The sequence below is a fragment of the Periplaneta americana genome, chromosome 5, assembly GCF_040183065.1.
Source record: "Periplaneta americana isolate PAMFEO1 chromosome 5, P.americana_PAMFEO1_priV1, whole genome shotgun sequence".
In the NCBI taxonomy this organism is placed as follows: Eukaryota; Metazoa; Arthropoda; class Insecta; order Blattodea; family Blattidae; genus Periplaneta; species Periplaneta americana.
In genome coordinates, this window is record NC_091121.1 from 139,231,338 (window position 1) to 139,256,701 (window position 25,364).

The following is a 25,364-nucleotide window of genomic DNA, read 5'->3' on the forward strand; positions in this document are numbered from 1 at the left end:
TTCCTTTATTGATGTTTACAACTTTTAATACTGTCATTTTAATTCAATTTATATCTAATGCCGTGTATGATATCTTTTTTTTATACTAAATGTCATATGTCTGCTAAAGACCTACTTTCAAAACATCTAGATTGGATCGGGGGAAGATGCCTGACTTTTTCTTTGATTGAAAATTTGAGATACTGTCCATTTAGTTTTGAATTTCATATTGAAATGTCAAAGTCTGGAAGGTATTTTGAAACTATATTTGGTACAAAACAGAAAATATTAATTACCTTCTTTATAGATATAGGTTTTTCTTCTTGCCTGCACTGTAGGCATCTTTTCCCGATAGTCGGGTAAGATGGCAAATGCAATTAACACATTTACTGATATTTGTATTTCACCTGAACTTGGTCTGATACATATATATAACAAAATTGACTTAATCTAAAGCTCATGGACACTTTTTCACTCATTTATCACTACTTAGGATCACAGTCATTGCACATATTTTATTGCCATGTGCAAGACTCGTGAAATCACATCTTGTACATAATGAATTCAATTCAGTACATTTTTTTGTCATCATTCTTTTTTAAGGCGGCGTTTAAGGGTTCGGTAAGGAATCCCGTATGCTTGCGTGACTCTACAATAGTTCATACCCTCTGTTATAACATGTTCCATCGCAAGTTGAAGACTGTCCTCAATCCACTGACTTCTATCAGAGGATTTTAAGTAATAATTCCCTTCAATAAAACAAAAAATAAAACTGTTGCAACAAGTTGCCATCTTACACCGAAAAAAACTGACATCTTCCCCAAGTATCGGGGTAAAATGCCTAGTGCAGTGACGCAACCTAAGATGGCGGAACAAGGTCGTTGGTTGTTAACAATACAAACTTTCGAACCTTTACTACAATATCCAATACAAAAGTTTGACAGTTATTACGAATTCAAGGATGTATTAAAATTTTAACATATCTTTGCAATTATTTTATAGCTGAAAAATGAACTATTTTTTTTTTATTTTCTTCTTCTCACAACAAGAACACGTGGCAAAATGAGTTAGCTTCCACTCTACAGACATTCAACTGTCTCAGTGATCATGAAGACATGCGCGTGGCGTTCTCTCTTGGAAGAATGTGAAACTACAAAGAAATAAGCATCTTCCCCCGATAGTGTTCTCCCCCTGATTCACTCTATTACAATTTTAAAACTTGTTCCTGAATCCACATACTATGTTTGCACGATGCAAAGGGGTACTTTTACTTTTAATTACAATGGCATTGAATCACAAAGGACGATTATCCACAGCTGTTGTCTGCAAGAATTGAGAATTATAATTAGTAGCCAATTACTCTGAAAGCGAGTAAAACAAATATGAAAAGAATGCGTGGTGTAGGCCTACAATTTTTATGTAGGCATACTTTGCATACAAATGTCCACGGTATTTACATAAAAGTGCATTAACCTCGGGGGAAACGGATTTCGAATGTAGAGATTAACTATTCACAATAGTTATGGTCTAATTTACCTCAGTACAAAGGTTCTCCCACATTATTCTACAATAGAGTCTACAAGGCTCCAGTAATTGGGAAATTAGATTCATTTATATGGATATAGGCCTACACACGTTAAAACTTCTGATTGTTTGTTACGGCAGGAGTGGAAAATAGCCCCCAATACAATGAAGGAATTAAGGTGATTTTTGTAATTGTGTGCATTTAGTCACGAATTGGACCTATTGAAAATGGTTTAAATCGAATCAATGGTAGAAAAAAAAGAGAGAAAAAAGGTAATTTATTTCACAGACTCGTAGGGGGTACTAAAGCAATTGGAGTGATTTGTTGTGGACATTTGCATTTGATTAGACACTGCGAATTCAACAAGAGGAGAAAGATACACGCGTCAGACGCAGTGTCACTCTCAATCCGTAAGCAGCCCTTTATCAAATTTCTAATAAAACTTAATATGGCAGGCAATTAATCTAATTTAATTTGTACTTTACGCCTTATAAAGGAACCCCGACTTCGCATATTGAATGTTCAAAATTCAACTGAGAAATTTTGAATGAAATATAGTAAAGGAAATAGACTTGATTGTATTAGTTATAGAGGAATAAGCCTTCTGAATATAGCATATAAGATATTTGGTAAAAATCATAACAAGAAGATTAAACAAAATAAGTTATGTGATATATATCACTAGATCAATTGATCCATTTGTGGTGCTATTTGTGACCAGGAACATCTGATTACATTTGTTACATATCATTAATTAATCATCATTTGACAACATACAGCGAATGTCTACGGCAACAAGAAATTTCTATTACGGTTTAGCATAGTTGCGCCCCGCATTCAATCGGGAGGCCTAGGCATGGCATAGTTGCGCCCCGAAGAAATCAGATAGCAGAATGGACATGGCATAGTTGCGCCCCGAAGAAATGAGGTAGCAGAACGGACATGACATAGTTGCGCCCCGAATAAATGAGGTAGCAGAATGGACATGGCATAGTTGCGCCCCGAAGAAATGAGGTAGCAGACTGGACATGGCATAGTTGCGCCCCGAAGAAATGAGGTAGCAGAATGGACATGGCATAGTTGCGTCCCGAAGAAATGAGGTAGCAGAATGGACATGGCATAGTTGCGTCCCGAAGAAATGAGGTAGCAGAATGGGCATGGCATAGTTGCACCCCGAAGAAATGAGGTGGCAGAATGGACATGGCATAGTTGCGCCCCGAAGAAATGAGGTGGCAGAATGGACATGGCATAGTTGCGCCCCGAAGAAATGAGGTAGCAGAATGGACATGGCATAGTTGCGTCCCGAAGAAATGAGGTAGCAGAATGGACATGGCATAGTTGCGTCCCGAAGAAATGAGGTAGCAGAATGGGCATGGCATAGTTGCACCCCGAAGAAATGAGGTGGCAGAATGGACATGGCATAGTTGCGCCCCGAAGAAATGAGGTGGCAGAATGGACATGGCATAGTTGCGCCCCGAAGGAATGAGGTAGCAGAATGGACATGGCATAGTTGCGCCCCGAAGAAATCAGGTAGCAGAATGGACATGGCATAGTTGCGCCCCGAAGAAATCAGGTAGCAGAATGGACATGACATAGTTGCGCCCCGAAGGAATGAGGTAGCAGAATGGACATGGCATAGTTGCGCCCCGATGGACATAGTACACAAAATAAATAAATTACTTAAAAATATTATAATGGTAGCTCCATTGATATCAGGCAGGATAGTACACAAAATAAATAAATTACTTAAAAATATTATAATGGTAGCTGCATTGATATCAGGCAGGCCTAGCATATGATCAATTTTGCTATTTAAAATTACACTGCATTTTTTGTTTGTACACAGACATCTTAACCCTACAGTAAAGGGTTTCGAAAATTGAAACTTGGAGCCATTGTGAATTGTTAACTCTTTACCTTTTTCACTAAATTTAACATTCATTTTAAATTAACTTCACTATACGCCACAGACGGTGTGAAAATTACTAATAAAATGTCAAGACTGCTAAGGCCCCATATTCCAACGGCTCACTCATTTGAATATGTCAGTTTGTAAAGTACTGCCAACTTTATTGTGTTCATTTTTGCGGTAGGCTATCGATAATCGCTGCATAAACAGTAGAAAAACAGTTAAAAAGTACTGCCAACTTCATGGTGTTCATTTTAATAAATATTAAATCACATAAGAAATCAATAAGGTTGGTTGATTACGAGGCTCGAGTTTCCGTAGTGTCTTTTTCTCTACCTATTTCATCGGGGCACAACTATCCCATGCCCCTTTTCTCTACCTGATGGGAACGGGGCGCAACTATGCCCACAAAACAGGGACCCTTTTTTATCTGCTGCATCTTACTTGACCGTGGGGCGCAACTATGCCCTGCCCTTCTATTATACTACGCTTTATAATAATTCCGATGCCACCTATTGCAATGATATATATTTATAATACTTTGATGTTCATTCTTTCTACATTATCACACAATTGCAACATTAATCCATTATAATAGTATTTGACGATTTCTCAACCACTATTCTATTTTCAACATAATTGATAATAGGTGATCATAGTGTTCTTCACTCATATTTGTGTAAATTACATTTACCATTCTCTGTTCTTCCTGTTTTCTTGTTTTTTCTTGTTAATCCGCAATGCTTTCTCTATTCACGTATATATCAATCCAGAATCATACCATTTATCTCTGACCCCATATATACTTATTGATTTTTTGTAAGCAGTTCCTGTACACTCTGTGCAAATATGCATATTTAATTATGCTTCCCATTTCCAAACAAGTGTCCACTTACGAGTCTTTACATATTTTTCACTGTAGCAATATATTTTAACGACTCCACATAATAATAGCCTCCTCGCAAATTCTTTATTTGTCATAGACAATTACAGTATGCAATTAAATATGCATATTTCTCATAAAATGTAATCTCTTGTCATTCAATCATGTTCACCTTTAGTTTAGATTATTTTCTAAGTGTTTTCACAGATTTTAAAAAATTGTAAAGTTTGTATAATTAGTCACATTCCTGTATGATGTAATATTGATTTTGTACACTATGCACAGATATCTATACAATCGTCTGAAGATGCCCTACACAGGGCGAAAACGTTCACAATGTAATTTAAATGTGTTAACAAAAAATAATTTTCTTGGTATACATTATAATAAATAAGTCAGAGACGGAAATATTGAAACCATATTGTTTTTAATTATCAGTATTTAGAAGTTGACTACATAATTTTTGCTTCATGTGAACAAATTGAATTCTAACCTATACGAAATGTCATTACAACATAAATAATAAAGTTCTACATGAAATAATCTAATACAATAAAACATTACACAAAGGACAACAACATTATTCTAACAAATCCAAAATTCAGAATCAAAATAATTAATTTATAAAACACAACACCTAAAGGCTATAGTTTTGTTCATTCTGCGTCAGCCTTGTCACTGACTTATGGGCCTTCTCCACGAAACCTAATTTTCAAGCGCACGTCACAATACAAATGCCGTTCGACTTGTGATATTTTTATACACAATGGTATATCTATCGCTATAGAACAGAAATTAGCAATGAACTCAATTTTGTTAAAATGTTACTTAAGGGGTTTCTCAAAAAACTATTCAATTGTACTTGTAAAACATTAATTTCGAATAAATTCGTGCTAAACACAAAAATGTCGCGTATACATAAAATTTCGCTTCAATTCGAGAGTTCAGACTTACTGCATTTTGATCTGCAAAGATATAGAACATAAAATGTTTGTTTTTATCAACTAAAGAATTTCATTCCGCGGATCCATGATTTGCGAAAACTAGGTATTCCTATTTACATACTTTCATTCACTGACTTGGTGGACGTAGATGGTAAATTAGACAAGTTCCAGATAAAAGTCAGTCAATCAGTAAAATGGTCTGTTGATCTTTAATCAGTTAGTCAATAAGTCATCCAATTACAAAATAAGGTCAGTCTTTCATGAGTAAGACATACAGTATCTGTCTGTCTAGAAGTTAGTCAGGTTGGCCGTTAAGGGCCGATTTCACCAATCGTATTTAACTTTAATAAATTGTTACAGTACTTAAAGTCTTTTTAATTTACACTTTAAGGAACAATGCATTTCATCAATACAAATTGGGCTTTAGGCTCTAATTATATTACATTTAAGTTAATTGCTCAATATTTTGTCATTTAAATATAATTACTCCTGCATTAACGACAATAATATTCATCGTGCCGAGGAGAATGAAGGACTTGATATTTGAAAATGATAATTTCTTACGAAGACGGGCGAGGATAACTTCCGAAACAGAAGATGAAAAAGGCGATTTAGAATTGCCAACTGAAAGGTAAGTACCGGTGCTTTATAAAATTTAAATGATACATTTATTGAAGAAACATCTAATCAATGTTCGGTTGCTTAAAATACTGTAACTTAAGTAATATAAATAACAAATGTAGCTCTAGAGTATGCCATTAGGAAAGTCCAGGATAACAGAGAGGGTTTGGAATTTAACGAGTTACATCAGCTGCTTGTCTATGCGGATGACGTGAATATGTTAGGAGAATATCCACAAACGTTTAGGGTAAATACGGGAATTTAACTTGAAGCAAGTAAAGAGATAGGTTTGGAAGTAAATCCCGAAAAGACAAAGTACATGATTATGTCTCGCGACGAGAATATTGTACGAAATGGAAATATAAAAATTGGAAATTTATTCTTCCAAGAGGTGGAAAAATTCAAATACCTGGGAGCAACAGTAACAAATATAAATGATACTCGGGAGGAAATTAAACACAGAATAAATATGGGAAATGCCTGTTATTATTCGATTGAGAAGCTTTTATCATGCAGTCTGCTTTAAAAAAATCTGAAAGTTAGAATTTATAAAACAGTTACATTATCGGTTCTTTACGGTTGTGAAACTTGGACTCTCACTTTGAGAAAGGAACATAGGTTAAGGGTGTTTGAGAATAAGGTGCTTAGGAAATTATTTGGGGCTAAGAGGGATGAAGTTACAGGAGAATGGAGAAAGTTACACAACACAGAACTGCACGCATTGTATTCTTCATCTGACATAATTAGGAACATTAAATCCAGACGTTTGAGATGGGCAGGGCATGTAGCACGCATGGGCGAATCCAGAAATGCATATAGAGTATTAGTTGGGAGGCAGGAGGGAAAAAGGCCTTTGTGGAGGCCGAGACGTGAGTGGGAAGATAATATAAAAATGGATTTGAGGAAGGTGGGATTTGATGATAGAGATTGGATTAATATGGCTCAGAATAGGGACCAATGGCGGGCTTACGTGAGGGCGGCAATGAACCTCCGGGTTCCTTAAAAGCCAGTAAGTAAGTAAGTAAGTAAGTAAGTAAGTAAGTAAGGAAGTAAGTAAGCTATCATGTAAGCCTAATATTACATTAGTATAGCGCAAACCCATGAATTCTATTTTATTTCTTGCATATTTCCTTGCATCTACTATCATATTATGCCGTTTTGACTTCAATATTGCTGAAGATATTAGGATGAAGTTTTTTTTTGCATTGAAAGCTATTTCTGCTTATTTTCAACCTTTCATCCTTTCTTCTAAATTCTGCACATCCGTCTTTTTGTTTTCGACGATTTTAATATGTTTAGAGGTTACCTCTGTTTATAATGACATTTTATAGTCCTTAATATAACACATGAGCTCTTTATAATGGTCACTGCTTACATTAACAAGGCACATAGCCTTCGAAATTACGATTTTACTATGTTTCCGAAGATCTTGATGGCTTAATTGGGAATTAAATTAATGGACTTTGTTATAAATGATTATTAGTTTAGTAAAATACAAACGAATTAAATGTGGTTTAACTTCCGTATTTAAATTATCTTTAGTTAATTCTGGATTAGTAACATATTGGTGAAATCGTTCCTAAGTCAATGAATTACGCAGTCAATTCGGTTTGTCATTTAATTTGGGTTTGTAGGTCGGTTGGTTGGTCGGCATGTCAACTAGTAAGGCAGTAAAACAATGGGTCGGTTAAAACAGTAATTATTCACTACATACAAAGAAAAAGAAATTATTTCTATCAGTATCGCCATACCTTAATCAGGTTATTCAAATGCAAATCAGATATTTACATGGAATTCATAAACTTTTCTTCTGGATTATGTGAAACTTGTAAGCTTGCTCAAGCTGCTACGTTGTTAGAGATTAGCTGAACGTTTCAGCAAGATCCAATTTTGAAACACGCGAAGAACGCGGGATAGTTTTCACATGTATTTTATTTTGCAGAAACCTTTTTCCTACACTTTCCAATAAAGTCATGCTATATCGCTTCCATAGAAGTACTGTATATCCTAACGACATTATTAGTACCTAAGAGAGCAGCAGCGATCTCGGTAATCAATAGCAATTTTAAATGTTTGTTTGAATTGCATAATGACCATACATCAAAAGATGTTCAGCTTTGAATGATAAAAATCTCCTCCAGGAAGTAATTCTTTAGGAGCGCTACAACTTTTGTGTCACTACGTTGTCACACTGCCAGAAAATAAGCCATCTCCTCTGTCAGCAGGGTGACTGATTGTGCTTGAACCCTACGTCACATGAAAACAATTTCAGAGATGTAATCATTTTGCTTGATGATGTAATAATGACACTGTTTCAAAGAAAAGGAGTGGAGAGAAATTCATCTCCTTTCCCAGACAACCCAAGAAGAGTAGGAGACAGAAGGTATTACAATTACCATCATTGCCGCCATCGTTCCTAGCGCATAAAGAAACTGCACAATAGGTCCAAGACTTCTTTCATAAATGCATTTTCGGTTACGTCATTTATATTCAGATAGTTCAGAGACTTATGTCTCTGGTTCGTATTAAAATGTCATTTTATAATTCTACATTTATTGTCAAATTTTAACTGCCGTATTAACACTACGAGGACCCGGACTTTCAAACCACCAGCAACGGTCATTTTGACCCGCACGTTTTATCGTCAAATTTTCTGTTATTTAAAACTTTATTTGAAATAGCATCTTACTACAGTAATTGGAAGGTTCAGAGCCTTAGCATGCCAAGCGCCAATTATTAAAAACATAGAAAGCTAGGGTTAAAGTTAAATAAATATTATAGTTTAATGAAATTGACATACAAGTTAGTTTTAATGTGCATACTTTATCTTACTTGCTCCATGTTTCGTTAAATTATGGTAATTACTTAATTTTAATCATTGTTTTTTCTCTTTTTAATAAATGGCGCCTGGGCCACTATGGCTCTGAGCGTAATTTGAAACCAGTAGGCTATACATTCTTCTTTGAAGAAAAAATTGTTACGCTTCGATGAAAAATTGTTTTATTAACTGTGTCTAACTATTACCATATTAATTCTACCATTTCTCGGATGTAATTCTGTTCTTAACAGCATGTGTAATGAAAAATTCGTTCACTCTATTTTACATTAAGTATTTTGGAAATATATAGTTTCTAGTAGTAGTATTTATTTATTTAACCTGGTAGAGATAAGGCCGTCAGGCCTTCTCTGCCCCTCTACCAGGGGACTACAACTATAGTATAAGAAATAAAATTACAATTAATATTAAATTTACAATTACAATTACAATAAAAATTAAAGTACGACAAGATTACCCGATTAATGAAAACTAGACAATTTATCATAGAAGTTAAGAACAAAGAATATTTTTGTATTTACTGAATTACAAATTAAACCTAGAATAACAAAATTCTATAGTGATGAAATTACCGGATATTGAAATATTTTTTGATAGATTATGAGAACTATCTACAAGAAACCATGTCTGAACGAGTGTCAATTACTGACCAACTGCCTAGTAAGTTTCCGTTGCTAGCAGGTAACGAATTCCAGAGTCTTGGCAGGGCTATTGTGAAAGAGGATGAGTATGACGAGGTGCGACTGAATGCATCCATTGTCCATTGGTTATTATAATTACATCTTGCACACACATACATGATTCCTTCAGATCACTGGCAACACAACAATTTGTTACACTTTGCGCACACAAGTGGTGTGTTTATTTCTACTATGACACCCTCCAATCTGACAGGACTTCCTCCCTGGTTTCCTGGACACTGCTGAGATGTACAGGGACATCATTTTATTTTTAATTCAATTTTTATTGTAACTTACCTGAGTTTTTGAATGTACTTCACTCCCACCCCTTCTACTAAGGAAGTTCCAACTCCACACAGAACCAAGACCGCAGATAGTAAGCAGTATTGAGTTACTGGGTATAGTACGTTCCAGAAATATGTTCGCGTTTTCCAGTGACGAAAGAGCTTTCAATATTGAACCATATTTTCGCACAGGTACTGTCCGTTTGCCTACATCGCATCCCGATTTCCCCCACCTGCTTCTGCTCGCCCCTCTGTAAAAGCTGGGCTGTCTTAGCTCTTTTCTCAAAACATTAATTTCTCTTATGAATTGGACGTTTACGTAATATTATACAGCTGCTTAATTTAACTTAAATAAAAGGGCTTCGTTAAGTAATTAACTGTCACGAGATTTCCTCCCTTTCTACAATCCTGCGGCATAACCACTTGGACGGACAGTAGATAGCATGTCTGAGTAATTTTATATTTTCGGGTCGGGCAGAAGTGAAGATTGAATTCACAGTACGTAGAGTAGGTACAGAATTATTTCAACATGAATTACTAGTACGAAGGACGAAACTGGCAATTGGAATTAGATGCAATAGTCTATAGTGCGATAACATGCACAAAAGAACTGAAGCCTGTATCGAAATGAACGGCCACCATTTTCAAAATTGTGTTTAAATATTCATATTATGATTATTTTTCAATTTAACTTCTTTCTCTATATTGTACGCTAATGTGCTGTAGACAGTATACACTCCATAATGAATACGTTCGTATGGGTAAGTCACTTCGTGAGTAAAAACACTTATTCTTAATACAGTACTGTACTTTGATTAAAGAAAAACCTAATGAAAATTATCAAACTCAAAATCGCGATATTTCCTATTTTACGTAAATGGATGAACTACTTTTCTTCCATCCTATACCTAGTAGAGTGATTTGTATTTTACGCCAGTATCATCGAACTCCAGTCTTGGAGGGGGGAGCAAGCGGTGTTTCCGGTTCTCTAAAGGTATAGACAGGTTAATATTAAAAATGTTAGTAAAAATAAAATGATGTCCCTGTACAATCTTGCGAGGTATAATTAGGATCACCAGTTTCATTCTCATCTTCGTCACAAACACTAGCTAGTATTCTCTCTCCGAATCTATTTCTGACAATATTTCTAAATAATGCACAATTCTTCATCGCTCATAATCTTTCGTGCCAGAAATTCTTCATTGCTCAAACCATTTCGTGTCATGTTTTCTAAAGAACTACAGCAAATGGCGAACAGGAATTTGAGATAGATTAATGAAATACTTTACACAGTTGTCAAAAGAATTGCCGCTGTCATCCAAAATAGATTAACTGTACTGTAATGCCACAGGAAAGCGGTTATAAACTTCCTATTGTCGTTTATATATTTTGAGTATCAACCAGGGAATATTTTGGGTAATATGAAAGACTTGCCGCATACATTCAATAAACTTGCAACATGGCGACAATGTATTGAGTTCATTGTTAGACGGCGGAAGACGATCATAAAACAGCAATATTTGTAGTTTTCTGCTGCATGGAAATAAGAGAATGCAGACCGGTCAAAATGACCTATGTTGGTCCTTCTATGTAGCTGTAGGGTAAGGTTGCCTAATTTCGTGACATATTTAATAAAGTCTATATTTATGCAAAAATTGTAATAACAATTTTCAAATAACATCTAAATGACGTTATTTGGACATTTTGCTAAGTTTTTACAACCTTCAGTGTCAACAGTTTCACAAGTTTGGTATATAATATATGATTCTTCATTGTTATACAGTGGCTCCTAAATCCGTGACAGGGCTCCAAATTCCGTGATAGTGGTTTCCTAATTCCGTGAGTGATATCTTAGTTCCGTGATACTAAAATAATCCTCATTAACTGTTCAGAAAACAAACGTGTATTTGGAAAAACACATTAAAATCATGGTATATTATTTAATATGAATTAAGCAAGAAATTACAACATAGGAAAAGAGCCTAAGTGACAAATTTCATAGAAAATGTTGTGTAACTACAGGAATACATGTTGCATATTGATACATTATAAACAAAATAAATTTAAAGTTAAATTCAATACAAAAATTAAATTTGAATAAATTGAATTATAACACAATTATTTCTATTAACAACAGCAGTAATTAAATTAAATATATATCCTATTATTTTATTATCATTATAATTGATGTTTTCTATAACTTATTTCTATTATTATTTCCACGAACTATTTTCTTTCATGGACATTAATTTTACAATTTAGCGTTGGCATCGCTGGTCGAGTGAGCCAGGAAGGAGAAATATGAAAATAATTCCGAAGATAGGAAAGCTCCTGTTGTTGGCTCATAATGTTTAAATAATCATACACATTGATTCAGCTGACTATAATCTACAGTAATATATCATTTTTATAATGCTATATTAATTTTTACCTCAAATATAAAATGTTTCTTCTGGAGTGGTCACAAGAGAAAGAAAAACTTACTGGTCAACCATCTTTCACTGAACAAAAGCTTCTGCAGTCGACTGCTTCTATTTAAAAGGCGGGTAGTCAATAGAATTAAAAAGAAGACATCTGCTGGCATCTGTTAGGTATTTAAAAAACTTAAAAGTCAGAGACCACAATTCCATGGCAGTCAATTGAAATTTTATCGTGGGATAAAATCACGGGTATCACGGACTTAGGCACCTTTACCCTACTTGTTACGCCCATAAATTATAACGTTTGGGACTTCAATTTTCTGGGGACCTAAGGAGAGTAAATTCAATAAAAGTCCCGAAGAACGAAACTGATGAACCGATACACAGAGGAGATACAAAGAAATTAAATAGGTATCAAAATCGGTAAAAATGGCCGGTTGGCCTTGTAGTGTTAATTTATATTTTGCCTTTACGCAAGTTTACACTTTAAATATATTTTATTTTGCTTTCCTGAATAGTAAAAAGGGAAAAATACATTGAAGGCTGTTTATCTAAATTGATAGCGGGTGTCCTGTGAACAGTTGCAGAAAATCAATATTATATTCATGTCTTTCGCTGTGGTAGTGTCTGTGTTGTGATTAAGGCATAGCCTATTTAATCATCGGAGAACAAAATACCGTTCGTTCAGAAATAATTTAGAAAAGCGTGGCTAGAAAAATGTTAGTTTGACTAACTAGAGGACTTCAACATCGCATCCGAATAGCTAGAAGGAATAAGTTTCTCCGATCCGCCTTAGTCTTCATGATTTTGACAGAGTAGTACAGTCTTTGAAAATAACCAGTTCCTTTTATCGACCGATATTCGATCTTCCAGGTACTTCATCTTATGCGAGAATAAAAGCATCTTTCTTATTTACATAGTAAATCCACTACAAGGGATCTACAGCTTTACTTCTCTTCCAATGGACGCTATACTTACGGCTATTATTTGCTCAGCGGGTTTGGACTTGAGATAGACCAGAAGCAAATACAATAACTACCATAAATTTTAGATTTTCAGACATATGTAGGCCTGTTATATACAGTAGGTATATAAATGTGTATGGTTTCATATGAGGCGTTCAGAGCAGAAGTGGTGTAAGTCAGAAATTGGTAATGAGGGTTAAAGTAAACATTCTGTAAAATACACCGCAAAGTAGCAATTAATATTGAATTTATTCAAACTATTAGTGTTCAGTGGATGGCACGAAGGACATATTAATTGCTACTGTGCGCTTTATTATACAGAAATTTTACTTTAAACCTCATTACCTAATTTTGACTTACACCACTTCTGCTCTGAACGGCTCATATTTTATTACACGAGTATAAGTTAACTACTGTATATGTGTGCTATAATTCAAAACTTTTGGGTTCTTTTGTACTTCGAGTAAGATAAAGAGTCCACATCTGTGGAGTAACGGTCAGCGCGTCTGGCCACGAAACCAGGTGGCCCGGGTTCGATTCCTGGTCGGGGCAAGTTACCTGGTTGAGGTTTTTTCCGGTGTTTTCCCTCAACCCAATATGAGCAAATGCTAGGTAACTTTCGGTGTTGGATCCCAGACTCATTTCACCGGCATTATCACCTTCATCTCATTCAGACGCTAAATAACCTTAGATGTTGATAAAAGGTCGTAAAATAACCTACTACAATAAAAATAAAAAAGAATTGAGATAATTTTATTATTCTTTAAAGCAGTGGTTTCCAACCTGTGTGTCGCGCAGCCCCATTGAGTGTGTCCCGAAATTTTGGAGTTCAAAAATAAATTTTATGCCATCCAGGAAGTCTCTTTACAACGTATTTTTTTTTATTTAAAACGAAGTCTCTGCCTAGATCATATATGTAACAGATAGGTCACCGCTATGTTAAATCGTTTGAAGAGAACCGCCAGGATCGCCACCCATCCGCCGTAAACGAACACGAGATGGCAGCATAGTCGCTAATGCAATTAAAATGGGAATTATGATGTGACTCCTTATGTAACAACTAGATGGCAGCGTAGTAAACCTGACAAAAGTTGTTAACGTCAAAGCCTATAAGGCCGACCTATCTGGGGTATATAATTATGATCTAGGGTCTCTGATATGGTATATTTATTTTGACACAGACTTTACCAATGAAACGTGAATACCTGCAATAATGATCAGTTTAATTTTTCTGCCTGGCGATAAGTGAAGACCTCCAACAATGCTTAGTAATTAGTTTACTCTTCCCACTTAGTAATAAACAGAGTTTAGAATGGTTAGAACATATTGGCCAGTTCAGTATATAGGCCCTACGTGTGAGTGGGTGATAGTGCGATTATTTTATGAAAAGTGCTTTATTCAGATTTTTATGGAGAAATTTTTAAGTAAAAAAACACAATCTGAATTAAGTTCTGGTTTAGATGGCAGCAGTGCTAATTCATACAATGTGAGTGAAAGTTCCCTTCAGGGTTAGCAAAAACGTACTGCATTTCGTAAATATTATAGTGATGAATAATAAACTTGCAATATAGTTTTACGTGGCGTGGAGATGAATATAAACAAAATCTCGAATGTCATATGTGGAAATGTTTTGTAAAATCAGTCGATAGCGCCGAATAAACTAAAAATACATTTAGGATTGCCGTTTTCAACGTCATACTTGTGTGAATCAGCATTTTCTACCATGAAAATAGTGAATTACATATAAACAAAAAACAGACTGCTGCATTTTGAAGATGACTTACGTGTTGGCCTGTCAATCATAAGGTCACATATAGAGAAACTCTTGCAACCTGTCAAGCGCAGACTTCACATTAATTTAAATAGCTGAGTTTCTAAAAACGATAAAAAAATCTTTTATCGAACATACAGCATAGACTGATTGAGATTTTTGACACATACCTTTGTTTTTTTCTAATACCTCTTCTCTTTTTTTAAATTCCGTGTTAATATCGACCCATTTACAACACAGGGGGCCGTATTCATAGACATTCTTAGCGCGGTCTTCCGGTGGATGATCAGCGAACTAACGTTTTTCGTATTCATAAACCAGTGTTAGCGATACGATATGATATGAATTCTGTACAAGTAAACAGCCGATAGCCGGGGCTAGTTTAGCACGCTCGTAGCGCGGGCTAGCGCAATGTCTATGAATAGCACCCTGGATGTCTAACACTACACAGAAATTGTTATTAGTGGTATTTTCTTTTTCTGACGGAACGCTCTGGAACGACATTCCGGCATCGTTTTGTTACATTTTTCATCATGGAATCGAAATATGTGTGAATGTTTTTAATAATTTTCTTTCAATTCCGCTTAGATCGCGAAAGTCTTAGTGGGACGAAAAGGAGGTTAAAAACTACGAAATTCCCATGCAGTAACAGTACCCATCTCCCCGTCCGCTATAAAATATTCTACACTGAGTTCCATCACCTTTTTCTCCAGAAGAAAAGCACTGGTTATTATTATTATTATTATTATTATTATTATTATTATTATTAACACTATTATTATTATTATTATTATTGTTGTTATTATTATTAATAAAAACAAATAAGTGTGTCGCGATATCGTGGGCATTCAGTAAAATGTGTCGTCAGTCAATAAAGGTTGGGAACCACTGCTTTGAAGTATTGTCACAGTATTTTAGAGAATGCCATAGAGACTCGAGAATTTCGGCTGCGTAGATTTGAAAACGATAATCAACCTTATACAGATGGGAAGTTTCTGTTCCAGGCACCATTTCTGCATGCAGCATATGAAAATAGTATGGACATAGTTATGAATGAATACATAAAATATTTAGCACTCATTTCATCTACTGACCTCCTTTCGTGTTACATGTTCAAACGACGCTCTATGGCGGTATCCAGCAAGGACCTCTAATAACAACTAGATGCGTCTAAAGAATTATGTGGAATATATAATAATACTGTGAATATCGGAATCCGCTCACGTGATGAGCAATTCAAAAGTACTGCTCTAAATTTTTTATAAATATGGCATTCAACAAAATAACTGTGATCCATCATCGACTCCACACCTGTGGAGTAACGGTTAGCGCGCCTGGCCGCGAAACCAGGTAGCCCGGGTTCGATTCCCGATCGGGGCAAGTTACCTGGTTCAGGTTTTTTCCGGAGTTTTCCCTCAACCCAATACGTGCAAATGCTGGGTAACTTTCGGTGTTGGACCCCAGATTTATTTCACCGGCATTATCACCTTCATCTCATTCAGACGCTACATAACCAGATATATTGATAAAGCGTCGTAAAATAACCTACTAAAATAAAATAAAAAATCCATCATCGATTAAGTCGGAAAAGCTTTATTTTCCACTGGAACTTCACTAATTAGGATGTACCTAATACAAGCTTCCCCTAAAGAGCAAAATTAAACATCACAATGAGGTTCGGCATTGCGGGAACCATAATTTCCCTTTATTATTATTATTATTATTATTATTATTATTATTATTATTAATTATTATTATTATTATTATTATCACCAGAAATGCCTTCTAGTAGAGGACATTGGCGATGATGTCTAAGTGAGACATAATGAGAAAAATTGTCGTTAAAAGTTAAATGAAATACAAAATTCAATGAATGAATATACGAGTATATATATAAAAAAAAGGTAATTACCGAAAGAGAGAATTTCAAGGAATGAATCGGAATGGAATCCACCAGAAATAATACTGTAGAAAGAAGACCACAGTAGTCAAAGTACACTACGTGGAAACAAGAAGTATGGAACACATTGACTGAGAGAGATATGATTAAAAACAGTGGTTTGATGAGAAAGGAGGAAAACAATAAATTTGATAAAACTCTATGAGGACTGTATTTTCAATTAGCGCCATAGATGTAAAAAAATTACAATGTTTAGACCTACATTTTGGCTCAATTATCAGGAAAGTTAAAAGAAAGAATATATCAGATAAATTGCTTAGAAAGGATCCAGTATAGGGCAGCTAAATTTGATAAGGGTAAAAGAGAAGACGGAAATGATACGATAAAGGAACGTAAATGGGAAAATTTGGAAAACAGACGTAGGAAAACTAGAATAACATTATTGTATAGAGGACATCTAGGTCAAAAAGCATGGGTAGACATAACGGCTCGGTTAGAGAAGCCAACGTACTATGGTAGGAACGATCATGATTTTAAAATCAAATGTAGGAAACAGAAAATGGATGTAGGTAAATTCTCATTTTAAAATAGAACTATAAATGATTGGAATGATCTACCTGCAGCGTTCTTTGAGGGCTGCCTTCCGTAAGGAGATTCAAGAATAACTTAAAAAGTTGTGTAAAAAGTGTAAATTAAAATTAAGTTGCAATGTTTTTAAGGTGACATGTATTTATTCAGCTTTACGAGTTACTCCCTTGGTTTGAATTGTAAGTTTAGTTTAAATGTAGTTCTGCTTATAGGTATGCATAAGGGAGTAAGTGTTTGTCTTATTTGAACTGTTGTATCAGTGAAGCGTGGCTAGTCAGTGAAGTTATGGTTTTATAGTGTAGTGAATAGTTTCCATCAATGATAATTTATAGTCTCAATGAAATGTGTTCTATAGTGTCAGTGAAATGTGTTATATAGTGCCAGTGAAATGTATTCTAAAGTGTCAGTCAAATGTGTCATAGTGCCAGTGCAATGAGTGAAAAGAGAGTAAAGTGAAAGTTTATTATCCGTACCAATGTGAAACTTATGTAGGGCCTATACATATGTAGGTTGTAATGTAAAATTAAGTTCACTTATGAATTAGGTTATTTTACGTATTACTAATTGTAATTATTGTGTATTATTGTATTGTGTATTCTTATTGTATTGTGTATCTAATTGTATTGTGTATTGTATAGGCTAATTGTATTGTGTATTGTAATTTTATTGTGTATTGTTTATATTGTTTGTACCACTGCCACCGGGTGCTTGTCCATTTGCAGTGTAAATAAATACATACAAGGAGAATCTATCAGTTAAGATGTAATCCTAGTTCAGTCCAAGATGTAGTCATATAGCTCCGAACCGTTAGAAACTCTTGTCAACAGTAATCTCACTAGAGGTTTTGATTTATCTAGAGAAAATCAAAAATCGAGTGCGATTTAATTGACTATTACACGATTAGAAGAAAGTATATAAAGATTAGAAGTAACAAAGTACTTCAATACAATAAAATATTAGGGGAGAGTCGGGTAGTATCGGACATCGGGTAATATCGGACAGTGAGTTTCTTTTACCTACCACACGATGATAGTACCTGATTGACATTGTTACGTTTCTGTGATGTCGCATAGAGAAACGTAACCATGTCATTCAGGTGCTACCATATGGTGGTAGATAAAAGAAACGCACTGTCCGATACTACCCGACTCTCCCCTAATTGACTTACGAAAATACAACTGTCTTCAAATGTATTATTGTATCATCTCAACATTACGCTAGATGGCAGTAGCGTATTATGATTAGCTGTTTTCTTGTTATCAGTTGTGTCAACTATGGAATCTTCATTGAACTCTGTGGACGGTTACTAGCCAAGAAGGCTTTGTTGATTCAGTTTCATTTTTATTAAAACATTTGCATTCCACTTCAATCATCCGGATCCCAGTAATCAACGTCACTTGACAGATTATTTTCAATAAATCTTAGTATTAAACAATCTCTGATACGTGACTATCCATAACATCATATAGCAGAAGCTATAACAAACATAACCTAAATGATATAAACGTGTGTTAGAAATGTTTTAATAAGGGACGATGAAATAAACAAGAAACGTTTTAATTAACGATGATGAAATAAAAAAATAAACATGAATAATTTTAAAAGAAACATTTATTGAAAGTACAATTTTCAAATTTGAATGTTTTAGTGGCTGGTGGTTCAGTTGATGTTATATTGGACGTGTGCGTAAAAGAAGTGAACTCGATGTAGCCTACATGGTGTATCCCTCAACTTATTCAAGATTTCCGATTGGTGATCTTCATTTATTTGTAATTAGGGTTTCAGGGATGATGCATAGCTATGACCAGTGATCTTTATCAATTCTTGTTCTTGAATGCCAATGCGAGTCATATTTGAAAGTGCTGTGCATCGACTGGAGTGGTTTGTAATTTTCTGTTTTTTGACGTCCAGACCAGTGCAGTTTGAAATGTTGGCAAACAAAGAAACAAATGCTAGGGTAGTGATAAAAATAAACAAATGCTAGGGATGCGATAAAATTAAACAAATGCTAGGGACGCGATAAAATTGTGCGATAAGCAGCCATGATTGGTTGAAAGACGTCCTTTCGTATTGTTTTATTGGTCAAAAGTAGTGTGACGTAGTAAAAGTGTAATAGTCATTATAATAATATGATGTAAAAACTCCAAAATCTCGCATCACGCCGAATATTATTCAGGTGTTACACTGAAATAAATAATAACATTGCAGTTAAATATAAGTGAATCTTATAAACTGGAAATACGAAGTATGTTATTATCCATATTGAAATTTATAAATAATTCTGTCTTTATTGTTTTCATTGCAAAATTTATATTAATTGTTGCATATTTTATTTTGTGTTACATTTCCTATTTTTTATTTTTAAAGTAGATACCTGAGATAGAGCGGTATATCCACACAATTACTCAACCAATAATTTTAATAATTTATACTCTAAATAAAATTAAACACCGTAATGTAATAATGTAAATAATATGAAACATGTGTATGATATTCTAAAATATGGATTGCTATTCAAATAAAATAAACGTATGCCTGTTAAGAGCAAAAGAATTAACTTAGATTCCATAAATAAATATGATGAATGTTTACTAACTTCCATGTTCACAAGCTCAACTCAACCCAAGGCGAAAGCTTTGTAAGACACAGAAAAATTTTTAGCGTGTATTGGCATATTTTTAATTCACTTAAATAAATTAAAATTAAAACTTAATTACCTTGCAAGCTTATGAAATCTTGGACGGGAGGGAAATGTAAGCAACCGGGGAGAGGAATTTTCTTCCTCCCGAATAATTCCCTGAATTCATTGCTGACTGAGGGAATCATATCTTTAAAGAAACATCTTCTCGAATTAAGAGGTTCCAAGCAGTGTTTATTCGCTATTTCTCTCAGTAACTAAATTGAAATCTAGTATATAAATTCATATACGAGACCTCGTCTCCCTCAATGAATAATGAAAATTAAATGTAGTCAACATGTAGATACCTATTACCGGAGAAAAACTTGTTCCGGTACCCACAATTGAACCCAGGACCTTTTACCTTTGCGCGCCGAGCGCTCTTTCCATCTGAGCTATGCCGGGACCCGATTCCTGTCTATCATCAATTACCTAATACCTGCATTTTAGACATATAAATCATGCAGACATGCATATTTAAATGACTTTATGGACATTTTCGAGAACAGTTTTTGAATCATTATTAACATTGATATACAATATTCATATATGAGGGCAGCCGTCTTCATTGAATAATCAAGATGAAATATTTTAATGTAGGGTAGTCAACATGTAGATACCTATTATTGGATAAATTTGTAGTCAACATTCACCTTTATTATTTCATGAATTTTGTCCTACAGTTGATCCCAACGTAGGAATGAAATTACTATCTATACTATACATTAGCAATAAGCTATTCTTAATCAACCATATATACGGTATAAGAGGTTTATTTTACGACGCTTTAACAAATGTGCTGATTACCTACCGTCTGAGTGAGATGAAGGTGATAATGCCAGCGAATGAGTCCAGGGTCCAACGCCGAAAGTTACGAAGCATTTGCTCTTAATGGGTTGAGGGCAAAACTCCGGAAAAAACCTCAACCAGGTAACTTACCCCGACCGGGATTCGAACCCAGGCCACCTGGTTTCGCGGCCAGACGCGCTGACCGTTACTCCACAGGTGTGGACAGGCCAGTATATGCTGTCTGTGAACTAACTAGTCAATCAAACAACCAACTACGTAAACATTGAGATATGAAATTACTGATATCATACTGTATGGAATATTTAGCATAGAGTCTATTACCTAGATGACATAGAAACAAATAACAACTTAACAAACACAATTTCCTTTAAGACTCGCCGTAAGACACGAAGAAGTATGATGATAAAAAGAGTAACTTTTATGGAAGACATACCCAAAAGTCTATTTCTGAGAAGAACTGTATTTTTATTTCAATTGTTTCCCTGTCTAAACCTCTCCTACTCAAATCCTAACCTCACATTCCCGTGGTGCAACCTGTTGTAACGAACGAGGATCTGGGGACCGTGTCATGGCGGTATAAACATTCCACCTTACACTGAGGAAATGCATATACATTAGCTTGTCCAGAAGCTATGAGGTGGCAACTCCACCATTGGACTTGCCTCCATCTTGCTAACAACTAGTTGGAGGAACATCTATCATGCTTGCAAGCCTACAGAATGGTCTTGAAATGAATTCTATACTAGCAGACATGTCATTATCCAGATAACTGGCGTCAGCATGTGAGGCGTATGTCTAGTACTAGAATCCCTCGTGCAATCCTGCATTACCAACCTAGAGGCAGGAGATCAACTGGACGTCCAATGAAGAGATGGGTTGAAAACTTTTGTGGACCGTAACAGTCCTTCTGGGACTATAACCACTATGGCTGATGATGGTGATGATGATGATTGATGATGATAATGATGATGATGTTTTCCTATCCATTAGCCTACCTCAATTGATTCTATTTTAAATTCAAATTTTTAATGCCACAAACTTCCTTGGCTCTGAAGTGAGTAAAATGACATTCATAATATTTTATATGTAAAGATTAAAATTTTAGTCCTACAGAATTTTTCTATTATATTAACAATGGTTATTAGAGGAGAAATATTCGCTCCGGCGTCGGGGATCGAACCCGAGTCCTTGGTTTTACGTATCAAGCGCTCTATCCACTAGCTACGCCGAAGTTCAATCCACAACACCTGATCGAAAAGGGAAAAACACTAGAGTGGGATTCGATCCGGTGCTGTGGATTGAACTTCGGGGTAGCTCAGTGGTTAGAGCGCTTGGTACGTAGAACTAAGGACCCGGATTCGATCCCCGGTGCCGGAACGAATTTTTCTCCTGTAATAACCATAGAATTTTATGTTGAAATTTCCTTTGAACAGCAGTATCTCAAAAGGAGTTTATGTCAGGATTATACTAACACCAAAAGAAGTTGATACTCTATAAAAATGAAACTGTGGTTTGAGTATTAGCCATTCTATAAAGCTTATAACTTATATGAACTAATATTATTTCCTCCAAATGGAATTTATTTCAGCAATAAACATTTGGCTATTAATTTTACTGTGAATAATAATATTAACTGGTCTTGTAACAGATGGCATTATTGGTTTCATATTGTTTTCTGGTTTCAGGTTTAATAATTTTACTATTTCAAACGTTCACAGCTAGGAAAGACAAAAATAAATTTGATAAACTATTAAAACCATTTTTAATTATTAATTACTCATTTTTCATAACTTTTTTACAACAATTAACCCTCGCAACTTAGGTGCTCTAGAATTTCTTGCTACTTATCCAGATTACTTTTTGAACCCAAGAATATTTGTTGTCAATAATTAGAATATTTTATAGCTTAATGCATTTCTATATAATTATACACTATAAGCAAATTGAAAGTTTTTATTGCACCTAGATTTACTCACTATGTTTAGACAATGAATTAATTAATTAACTTAATTAATTTAATGTCAAACTATTTATTCTGTATCTGTTTACATTTTTAAAATTATCAGAGAACACATTCACTTTCCTTGAAATGAAACACAAAAAGGAAAATGTTAATGCATCAAGTGTTAATTACAATGTTTAGACAATTAATTAATTAATTTTGTGTCATCATCTACTGCAATAAAAGGAATAAGAAGATAATTCTACATATACAAATCATTATTATTGAACCTACAACACTTTATCCATAACCTGCATGGCAGTTTATGCTGTATTTGTTTCATTTGTTCACTTTGTTTACAACAAAACACTATCAGTGCAAAATAATTATAACTAGAAAATAAAGACGTGTCCCATATCTGGGGCATCCACAAAACTAGAGATGGAAAAAGTTGTCGTTTTGTCGTAACAGTTCCAAATGTTGCAGTTCCTTGAAAATACTTGGTTCCAACTAACAGTTCCGAAATAACAGTACCATATGTAACTTGTGTGTAAGTACAAGGTGCACAGTGGTATCTTGGAACCACATTGTTGACTAGTATCTAATGGAACAGTAGTATTTTGGAACAGGTAAGTACTACTAGTATGTAATGTAACAGTAGGTTTTGGAACATGCACGTACAACTAGTATGTAATATAACCGTGGTATTTAGGACGCTAAATGATCACATACTTCCGTGTATGTCATGTGGTGCAGTATGATATCATAGTGACTCGAGATGTGAATTCTTGGAAAAGAAATGTTTTCTAACGCCAAATTGAATTCGTAGATCAGATTTGTTGGAAGCAGGAAATGTAATGCAATTTTAAATTATTTGTAAGTTTTATTGGTCACAAAATCGAAGTAGATCCCAATGGTAAATAAAACCTAACATATTCTTTCCCTTCTGTTCAACTCAAGTGTACAATAGTGTTTAATTTCTAAAATAAATCCGTATCATTTCGACCGTGCTAAAATTCATATTAATATTGTCATGAAGAGTAATAATTTCATTATAATGAAATATGGAAATTTGGCGTTGTATTTTCGTAAATAAAAACTTCGACAACAGTCATGTTTCAACAGAATTGAGTTTAGTTTCAAGAATTGGTAATGAAAGTAGAAATGTAAAATATTTGTAAATAAAACATAACCTATATATTTTCATCTCCCTTGATAAAATTCACAACGTAGTTACTATACTCTAATACAGGTATTATGTGAATAATTATTTGATAGAATCCTATACTCGGTAACATTATTTTCAAGATAATGTGTACATTTCTTAAAGAGGCTCTTCATATCTTTACTATTTATTTTTCACGTTAGATTCCAACATTTCTTTCAGTGCGACCAAAGGATTCCCAATTCTGCTTTCAAACAGTGGCGCCAAATTATATGGGCTTGTGGGATCCCAGCCCAACCAATAATTTATCGTGTTATCATTATGACATTTAACTTACACCTCAAATGTTTGAGCCCACCCAGTGTTTTATAAAAGTTGGCGCCACTGCTTTCAATAGTGCCAAACATGTTCCGTTCTGTGGAACAGCCGTTGTCATAATGTAGTTTCAAAGTGAAATGAGTATTTTGTAACAGCAAGTATTTCGTACTAGCGTTATTTTGGAACGTAGTATTCCAAGGTGCTGTTACGTTTTGGAACAGTTCCAAGCAAGGAACTGTTCCAAAATAACAGTTATGTTATTTTTTCCCCATCTCTACACAAAACCCAAGCAATAAACATGGAAAAATAATCAATATATAATTAAGATATAAAGATATTATCATTTCAATTGTAAAGGAAACTAAAATAACCGAGGATACCACATAATTGTTTAATTATATATTTGTGATTGAAAATCTGTATTTTTATTTTAAATTTTTATCTATATATATTTTTTAGGTGCCCAATCATGTACAACCATTATTGTAAATTGTGTGTTATTCTGTGTCTTTAAGCAAGCCTTGGAAGGTCAGATAGTAAAAATAAAATTAAAAAAAAAAAAAACTGGAACGCTTCGGAATATATGGAAGTAAATATTAACAATAAAAGATGGTGTGGGGTCAGGAAAGACCCCCAAGTAAGTGTCTAGGGTTAAAGAATAAGTAAGAAAAAGAAGTAACATAAAATAATGCACATATTTCTATACATAATAAAAGTACAGAAATTGACTACAACATACCATAGCATGACGTATTTCCGGGTTAGAAGAACTTCAGGAGGAAGAGAATGGCACGTGATATATTGTTGCGGTATTTACTCCAAAATAAACCCAGGTCTTTTATATGACTTTGCAACATTAAAGAATGTTAAATTAAACATGTAGAAAATACTTAACTGAAACACGATCTGCAGACTGACAAAAATTCCATTAATGTTACATAACGCATACTGAAAAATTTTCGGTCAGGAAATTAAAACTGGGCTTACACATAGACCATTCTGTGCAATAAGTGGGAAAAGATAAATTAAATGATTTCGGTATTAGAATGGAAATAAATTTCTGTACTTTTTGTACGGCGAGATTTTAATCTTTTTAAGGTAATGAATTCAACAGGAAATGCATTATGGTGAAGGTAATACATTTTGT

General features: G+C 34.5%; 1 protein-coding gene across 2 annotated transcripts in view; it reads right to left on the bottom strand.

Annotated features, from left to right (window-relative positions):
- LOC138700204 (limbic system-associated membrane protein-like) overlaps positions 1-25,364 on the bottom strand; it is a 1,013,135-nt gene that overhangs the window by 575,606 nt on the left and 412,165 nt on the right. The gene's annotated exons all lie outside the window — the stretch shown is intronic.